Raw genomic sequence first — 8,445 nt, forward strand, 5'->3', positions numbered from 1 at the left:
TTGATGTTCAAGCATCAGAAGATGCAAAACTACGAACGTAAGGGAGAAATCATGCTGCTTTTAATTAATACAAGCGGGGATGCATGCGTTTTGATGTTTAAGAGGCATGTAATAAAGAGAATTGGATCAGAGTGTTATTTGGTACGCCAACGAGAATCTCTCCTTATTTTTGTTAAGAAATCATGTATATGTAATTGACAAGCTTCATTAGTGGATTGGAGCATGACTTGATGATCGAGTAGAACGAAGCACAAATACAAGCATGTGATGGAGAAATCATGTTCCTTTTGATTAATCAAAGCGGGAATGCGCATATTTTGATGTTTGGGACGCATATGATGATGTAATTTTGGCCGGAGTATTATTAGGTAGGCCCATAAGAATTCTCCCTTGTTTCATTAAGCTGGCTCATAAAATTTGAGACTACGAGAGTTGTTGGCTAGTCAACTCCTCTTTGGTTCTTGATTTGACTTTAGTTTATTTATCTTTCTTTATTTATTTATTCATATTTAGCTTCTAGTTTCTTCTTCTTATGGAATGAGGGGTTTTGCACTATAAAAACTGCATGCATCCGAATATTTAAGGCTAATGAGCATATTATTTCAGTCTTCTACCTTGTAGAGAAATAAGTTATGGGTTCCTTCAAGACCTTTGTGGGCTTATGAAGACTTGCACTAGCGAACCTGGTCTTATTGCTCACGTCCTTCCTTCTTTTGTATTCTTTCTCTACCCTTGAGTTTAAATCAATTTAATTTGATCCTTACGCTTAGCCATGGAAGAGAATAAAGAACTTGTGATTTCTTTTTTTATCATATACGAATTCTATCTATGTTCTCATTTCTTTCCTTAGAGGAACAAGGAAGGATGGAGATCCCAATGCTGCAAATCCTGAATCGTAATATTTGGGAGTGCCTCGATTGTCATCGTTCCCTCTTTCCACTAAAAGATTTATCCATGATCATTCGGAGAATGATATCAATACATGATCAACTAATTTTCTTTCTCTGCATTTGTCGAAGTATTGGATCAGTGCCTATGATTTTTGCTTTCCACGTGCTTTCACTCAATACTCTTATTTATGCTCCCCAAATAAAATCAAACCATACTAGACAGGGATTAGGGAGAAAGACATAAAAGAAACAAAAAGAATGAGAATATATGTACAATTTTAGATTCGGTAAGGAAAGAAATCACAAGTTCTTTATTGTCTTCCATACGGCTAAGCATAAGGATAAAATCGAGTTGATTTAAACACAAGGGTAGACAAAGAACACAAGACAAAGGAAGGAACTAAATGATAAGTCTATGCTCACTAGCGCGATAGTTGATAAGTCCATAAAGTTCTTGAAAGAACTAATAACTTGATTTCCTGCAAGGTTGAAAACTAAAATAATCATAGATTTTGGCCTTAAGTATTCGGTTGCATGTAGATTTTGTAGTACGAAAGCCCTCATTCTACAAGAAGAAGAAACTAGAAGCTAAATATATCACACAAAACTTGGTCTTTAGAACATCCTATAGAGAAAGAAATTAATGCTTGCCTAGTGACTCTAATATCACCATAATTATTCAACCAACACAATCTATAGGACTTAGGATGTTTAGTTGTTTTCAAACAAAGTTTATCAACTAAACTAGCATTAACAACATTAGTACAACTTCCACCATTTATAATCATACTACGCAATTTTGCAATTGTACATTTAGTATGGAATATATTCTCATGTTATACTTCTTCCCCTTTGGCTTGTACACTCAAAGTACGCATAGTCACATAAGAATAGAGTTTACCATTAAGAGCATATTCCGCATCCTCTTTTTCTTGTGTGTCATCATCTAAGGCTGGCTCATAATCACTATCATCACCTTCACTTATCATATCACCGTTGTCCATGATTGTCATAATTCTTTGATTAGGACATTTGGCTTGCTTGTGTCCATATCCTTTGCACTTAAAGCATTGGATCTTCGATCCTGAACCACATACTTTCCCTTTACCTTTATCATCCATGGACTTGTCTTTGTTGTAAGTTGGCTTGCTGGTACCAAAACTACTCCTACCATTTTTAGTAGTCCAATTAGACTTATTAGAAAACTTAGGAGTAGAATTACCTTTGTTTGTAGTCCAAAGTTGCTTTTCAACCTTGATGGCGACATGAAGGAGATCTTCCATGTCTATATAAGGCTATAGCTCAACTAGATTAGCAATATCTCGGTTAAGCCCATTAAGAAAACGTGCCATTGTTGGCTCCCTGCTCTCATCTATGTTGGCTCAGATCACGGCTACCTCTATCTCTTAGTATATTCATTCACAGACTTAGTTCCTTGTACAAGTTTTTAAAGTTTGTTGTACAATTCCCTATAGTAGTATGAAGAAACAAACCATCTACGCATGATTCTCTTCATCTCTCCCTATGTTGAGATTGGATCCTCATTGTTGCATGTTTGAGTTGTAACTAATTGATCCCACCACGCACTAGCGTAATTAGTAAACTCAACAGAAGCAAGTTTTACCTTTTTATCTTATGTGAAGTTATGGCATTGAAACACGTCTTCGGCCTTTTTCTCCTATTTCAAATAGACTTCTAGACCTCCCTTTCCTTAAAAACTAGGAATCCATAACTTAATGGATCCCAAGTTCCCATCTTTCCTTCCCTGTCTAAAGTTTTGGTTGGAGGCGCCATCATCCCCGTTATCATCATTAATCCAATTCTTCCTCCTAGGTAGAGGTGGAGGTGGTGTTTGGTTTGGTTTCTCATGCCTTTCAAGTCTTAACTCATCCAACTGTGCCAAGATTGTTGCAAAAGTATCTTGCACGAATTCTTCCATAGTCTATCATCATCATGTCCGTCCATGATAACTACCTGCAAAGAAACGTTATAATGAAAATTCACTCTCTTACGTGTTTCCTTTCAAGTGTTTAAGCACACACCCTCTAATGCACTCACTATCTCACACCACTCATCTCGCTCTTAAACTCTTACAAACACTTATCATTTTACTAATCACAACTTGTAAATGATCAAAGAGAACTAAAGTTGTTTTAGAAAAGAAAAGAAAGAAATAGAGTTAAGAAATTTCGGCTAGAATGAAAGAAGAAGTAAGAAGTACCTCAATCCTTTGTTCTTGGATTGAGATTGGCGGTTAGGGTTGAGAAAAGAAGGCTTGTTTTTGTTCTTGTATAAGAAGAAAAGAAGAAAAGCATATGAGTTTGGTTTTTTGATGTGTTTGAGGTTTTCGGTTAGAAAATAAAAGAAGAAACGAATTTGTGTTTTGGTTTTGTTTAGTGTTGATTTTTATTGTATCTTGATTAGAAGAAAAAAGGCAAGAAAGAGAATTATGTTTTAAGGTCTTTAGGTAAGAATGGTTTCGGTTAGAGAGGTAAGAATGATTGAATTGCTTTTGGGGTAGTTGGTGTATGACATGTAATTCGGCAAGCATGAAGCAATCGTATCGTGTAGTGGTAAGGTATGTTTTCGATAGTTAAAGAAAAAATGAAAAAATCTTGGTATGTTGAGCAAAGGTGTTGGGGTGCCAGCTAGGCAAGAGAAGAAAAGGAAAAAGAGGAGTTTTGTTCCTCTAGGTAGGGCGGCCAGGATTGAGTGTGTGTGTTTGTTTTGGTTTTAGAAGGAAGTTAGGTAAGAAGCAATTAGAAAATACTTATTTTTCCTAAGTTAGGAATGAAAGAAATAATTCCTTAACTAGCTTGTGTAATTCGGCACACCTTATAGAGACAAAAATTTTGCTTCCTAAATATAAAGCTTCCTCTTTTGCAAAGATCTTCTTGACTAGTAAACTTCCTATATTATTTTTCCCTTATTTCGAAATCAGTTCTCCCTTGTTTAGAAAAAGATTTTCAGCCAAATCAAGGAGATATTTTTCATATTCTTTGATTAGGAAACTTGCTGATTTTTTCCTCTTTTTTGATAAATCTCCCAAAATGTATTCCCTTAATTAAAAACTTCCAAAATTTCGACTCCTTCACCTCTAGTTTTGAATTTTTAAACTTAAATGGAGTTCTACTCAAAATGAACACTTTTTCTTTTATTTTATTTTCATGAATTTTTCACTCTTTTCTTAACTAATTTGCGAAAATAAAAGAACTAATTAAACAACTACAATCTTACTTGAGCCTAAGCTTTGATACAAAACTGATATGATCCTAGAAAATCTATTGAATAGAACTAATATCAATCCATTTTGAGGATCTATCAAGAACAAGATAAAGGATACACAACTAAGAACTCACAGTAATATATTGAAGGAACCCTTAGCTATTAATGAACAATCAATAAAGTTGCAATGTTCAAAACAATAAGTCCTCACAAGAACTTAGAAAGAGAATACTCTCAAGCAGTAAATTATAATTAAATTTATAAGATGATAACCCTTAAGTATTTATAGTGAATACTTAGGGTTTAAACAAACTAATGAGTGTTGTGCCAAATGCAAGGGGTGGCCCACACTTAGAATTAATCTAATAAACATAACTAGAGACCCAAACTAAAAAAGTAATGAAAAAGGCCCAAAGAAATAGATTTTTACATAATAAAATACTCAAGGGCTAAAATACTTCCAAGCACTCTTCATTAAGCTTAACATATGCTACCTCCTCCAGCTTGCTTTTGCTACTAAGTATGTCCTTCAAGAACTTGGCATACTTCGGCATCTGCCAATACATCGACAAAAGGCAAGTTAATATGCAGTTGTCTAAAAAATATCCAAAAGCTTGCTAAACTGCTCTTGTGTTTCTACTTGCTTCAGTCTAGTAGGATAAGGAATCTTAGGTTGATACTCCTTGACTGGGATTGGTTTCACCTTTTGCCTCTCAGGTTCCTTAACCTTACTGCTCACCTCAACCTGCACATCAATAGTGGAATCATAAACAAAAGGCTTAGAAGGAGCTGAAACTAACTTAGCAGAACGCAAAGTGATGGCATTCACGTGCTCCCTCGGGTTAGACTCAGTAGTGCTGGGGTGCGCTCCTTGTTGCCTCTCATACAACATCTTAGAAATCTACCCAATCTGACTTTCCAAGTTCTAAATGGACGCTTGCTGATTTCTAAGAACAATGTCGGTCTGTTGGAACCTCGTCTCAGTCGACGTGACAAACTTCATCATCAGCTGCTCCAAGTTAGATTTCTTCTCAGCTGGTGGAGGAAGCTCTGATGGTCCAGCCTGCTGCTGCAGCTGTGGTGGCTGCTGATGCAGTCTCTAAAAGCCTGGTGGACCCTGGGCATGATTATTGCGCCAACTAAAATTGGGGTGATTTCTCCACCCAGGATTGTATGTGCTGCTATAAAGGCTGTTCTGCTGCCCGGGTGTATTCCCCATATAATTAACCTATTCACGGTCAGTAGAAACATTAAATGAAGTAGAGGAGCTAGCAAACTTGTTCACCGCAAAACTCGCGGCTGATTTGGGCTGCTTGAACTGGGCATCTGAAGCTGGTCTAATTTCTTGGTCAGAAGCTCCACTTGAGCTGCCAGGGCTGCTGTGGAGTCTAACTAGTTGACCATTCCCTGTTTGACTGGCCGACTCCTAGAGGATTACCACTGGTAGTTGTTCATGGCCATCTCCTCTATCAAATTTTGCGCTTGCTCCGGCGTCTTATTGTTCAAGGCCCTACCTGTTGCAGCATCTACCACTTGCCTAGTACGGAGGTTCAAACCGCTGTAAAAGGTCTGAACCTGCATCCATATTGGTAGACCGTGGTGTGGACAGCATCTCAACAAGTCCATGTACCTCTCCCAAGCATCGTACATGCTCTCGTCATCCATCTACACAAAAGAAGAAATGTCATTTCTCAATTTAGCAGTCTTAGCTAGAGGAAAGTACTTGTAAAGAAATCTTTTTGCCAAAGATTTCCAGTTAATGATAGTGTTAGGTGGAAGGGACTGCAACCATCTCTTTGCTCTATCCCTTAAAGAAAATGGAAATAATCTCAGCCGGATGGCACCATCGGTAGTTCCATTTATCTTGAACGTGTCGTATATCTTCAAAAAGTTGGCTGGCAGCCCTCCAAACTGTACACTCTACTGTGCCATTTGGATCACATTTGGCTTTATTTTGAAGTTGTTAGCTGCCACCACCGGTCTGAGTATACTCATCTGTGTCCTATCTAATGATGGTCTAGCAAACTCGTACATCGTTCTATTGGCATTTGCCGCAGCATTTCGTGATTCTCCATCCTTCTGGTCTATCAACAGGTATCTCAACCTCAATCTCCTCCTCTACCGATTGCAAACGCTTCCTTAAAAGTGTGAAGGATCGCTCTAGATCGAACAAAGGCTCTACAAGATCAGAGCTAGAGCTCCTGGTCATAAACTACCTAAGAATGGAAGGTAGCAACCAAAGAGCAGAAGTAGTTAAAAAGAATAAAAGAATAAAATAAAGTAAAATATAAATAGAAAAATAAAAATGGCTAAACTAACACAAACACAAATTCACTCTAATTCACACAAAAGTTCCCTAGCAGTGGCGCCAAAAACTTGATAGGCTTTTTGTGTAGCTAAAATCTAAGGCAGTGAACCTATCGATGCAGACTAGCATAAATAGTGAGTATCAAGGTCGTATTCTCGGGAAAGGGTGATCTTAGAACTACTACAGCGTTTTATGGTATTTAACATTAATAAAATTGATGAAGTTATTATGCTATGATGAAATACAAATAAGCTGTTAACTAAGTGTCAAATAATCTGAAAAGATTTAGGAAAACAATCGAAGGAGAAAGCAAACCCTAGGGGACCTGATGTGTGCTAAGTCAAGCAAGACTATGCCTAAGGCAGTGTACCTATCAGTAGAGTATAGCTAACGGCGAGTACCAAGTGTCGTATTCCCCAAAGAACGTATGAACCTAAATCTACTCAATCTTCTCTGTTATCTAATCACAGAAAATAATTGGTGTTAATGAATAATTCCTAAATTAACTAATAGCTACTCTAATTGTTGTCGAACTACGTATACTAGGGAATGATTAATTCAAGTAAAGGAATAACCCTTTGGAAATTATTGTCTCTAAGGAATGGAAACTAAGGTGGAATTGATTGATTGAATCCAATTTTCGTAGGAAGATCTTTACACAATTAATGCCTTTCTCAAGGACACTAACATCTTTACTTAGATTAATTAGGTTGAAATCTCTTTCTAACTCTAATTACCCATATTAGCATTATGTACCATTTAACACTATTGAGAGTTGTTAATTCTTAATCCGGTACAACGAACACCTTATCTCTAGGTGAATTCAATTCTAGGTTGCAAGGGACAATCCAAACCTAAACGTCTTTCTCAAGATCATTCAAATTTCAAAAATCATTCAACAAGATATGAAGAACAAATCAATAAATACTTCCATTGCAAACCAATATTGATAATCAATACATTCAACTCAAAATTGAAGTACAAAAATCCCTAGATAAAGAACCCCAATGGGTTAATAAGTTTAGCTAGTCATGTTCATAATCACAACCAACAAGAATTCAATTACAAAAAAAAAGAGTAAAGGTAGAGGAACCCGGATACACCCTTGGATAAGAGTAAATAGCTCCAATTCCTCGTGCCCAATCTTGTTCCTCTTACTCGGATTGAAACCAATCGACAATCCTCACCAATCTTTGATCTTCCAAGAGAATCCAAGTGAAACCTTGATCCAAGTCTCCTTTTCTCTTAGTTTCACCTCAGAAAACCCTCAGACAGAGAAAAAGATGAGTTTTGGACGTTCTAACCCTAGCTGCCCCCTTTTTCTCTTTTATTTCTTTTTAAATGAATTTGATCAGCTGCCATGAACATGGCCGTGTTTATGCCCGTGTTCCCAACACGTTCTGGTGTTGATGCCCGTGTTACTCTCGGTGGTTGTGCTCCTTAAAAACCTTTTTTCACTGCCTCAGATTGTAGCTATAGAAATAGCCTAACACTGGCCTACTCCTATAAGATTGCCATTAATATGTGTTCATGGCCATCTTCTCAATTAAATTCTCAGCCTGCTCTGGCGTCTTACTATTGATGGCGCCACCTGCAGCTGCATCTACCATCTGCCTCGTGGCTGAGTTCAAGCCACTATAAAAAGTCTACACCTGCATCCATAATGGCAAACCGTGGTGTGGGCAACATCTCAACAGGTCCTTGTACCTCTCCCACGCATCATATATGCTCTCGTCATCAAACTGCACAAAAGAAGAAATATTATTACGCATCTTTATAGTTTTAGCAGGAGGAAAGTACTTATAAAAAAAATTTCTTAGCCAAAGAACTCCAAGTGGTGATAGTGTTAGCTGGTAGGGATTGTAGCTATCTCTTTGCTCTATCCCTCAGGAAAATGGGAATAGCCTAAGCTGAATGGCATCATCGCTGGTCCCATTTATCTTGAAGGTATCACAAATCTCCAAGAAATTCATGATGTGGGCATTAGGATCTTCACTAGGCAAGCCCTCAGACAGTACACTC

General features: G+C 37.4%; 2 non-coding genes across 2 annotated transcripts; both read left to right on the forward strand.

The window, feature by feature from the left end:
• Positions 1-5,706: 5,706 nt before the first annotated feature.
• LOC112534613 lies at positions 5,707-5,813 on the forward strand. The gene has a single exon (XR_003078889.1). It is a non-coding gene; the product is annotated as a small nucleolar RNA R71 (small nucleolar RNA).
• A 2,278-nt stretch (positions 5,814-8,091) lies between these two features.
• Positions 8,092-8,197, forward strand: LOC112534625. Its single transcript, XR_003078901.1, has one exon. It is a non-coding gene; the product is annotated as a small nucleolar RNA R71 (small nucleolar RNA).
• The last annotated feature ends 248 nt before the right edge of the window (positions 8,198-8,445 follow it).

Source organism: Ricinus communis, chromosome 2, assembly GCF_019578655.1.
Source record: "Ricinus communis isolate WT05 ecotype wild-type chromosome 2, ASM1957865v1, whole genome shotgun sequence".
NCBI lineage: Eukaryota > Viridiplantae > Streptophyta > Magnoliopsida > Malpighiales > Euphorbiaceae > Ricinus > Ricinus communis.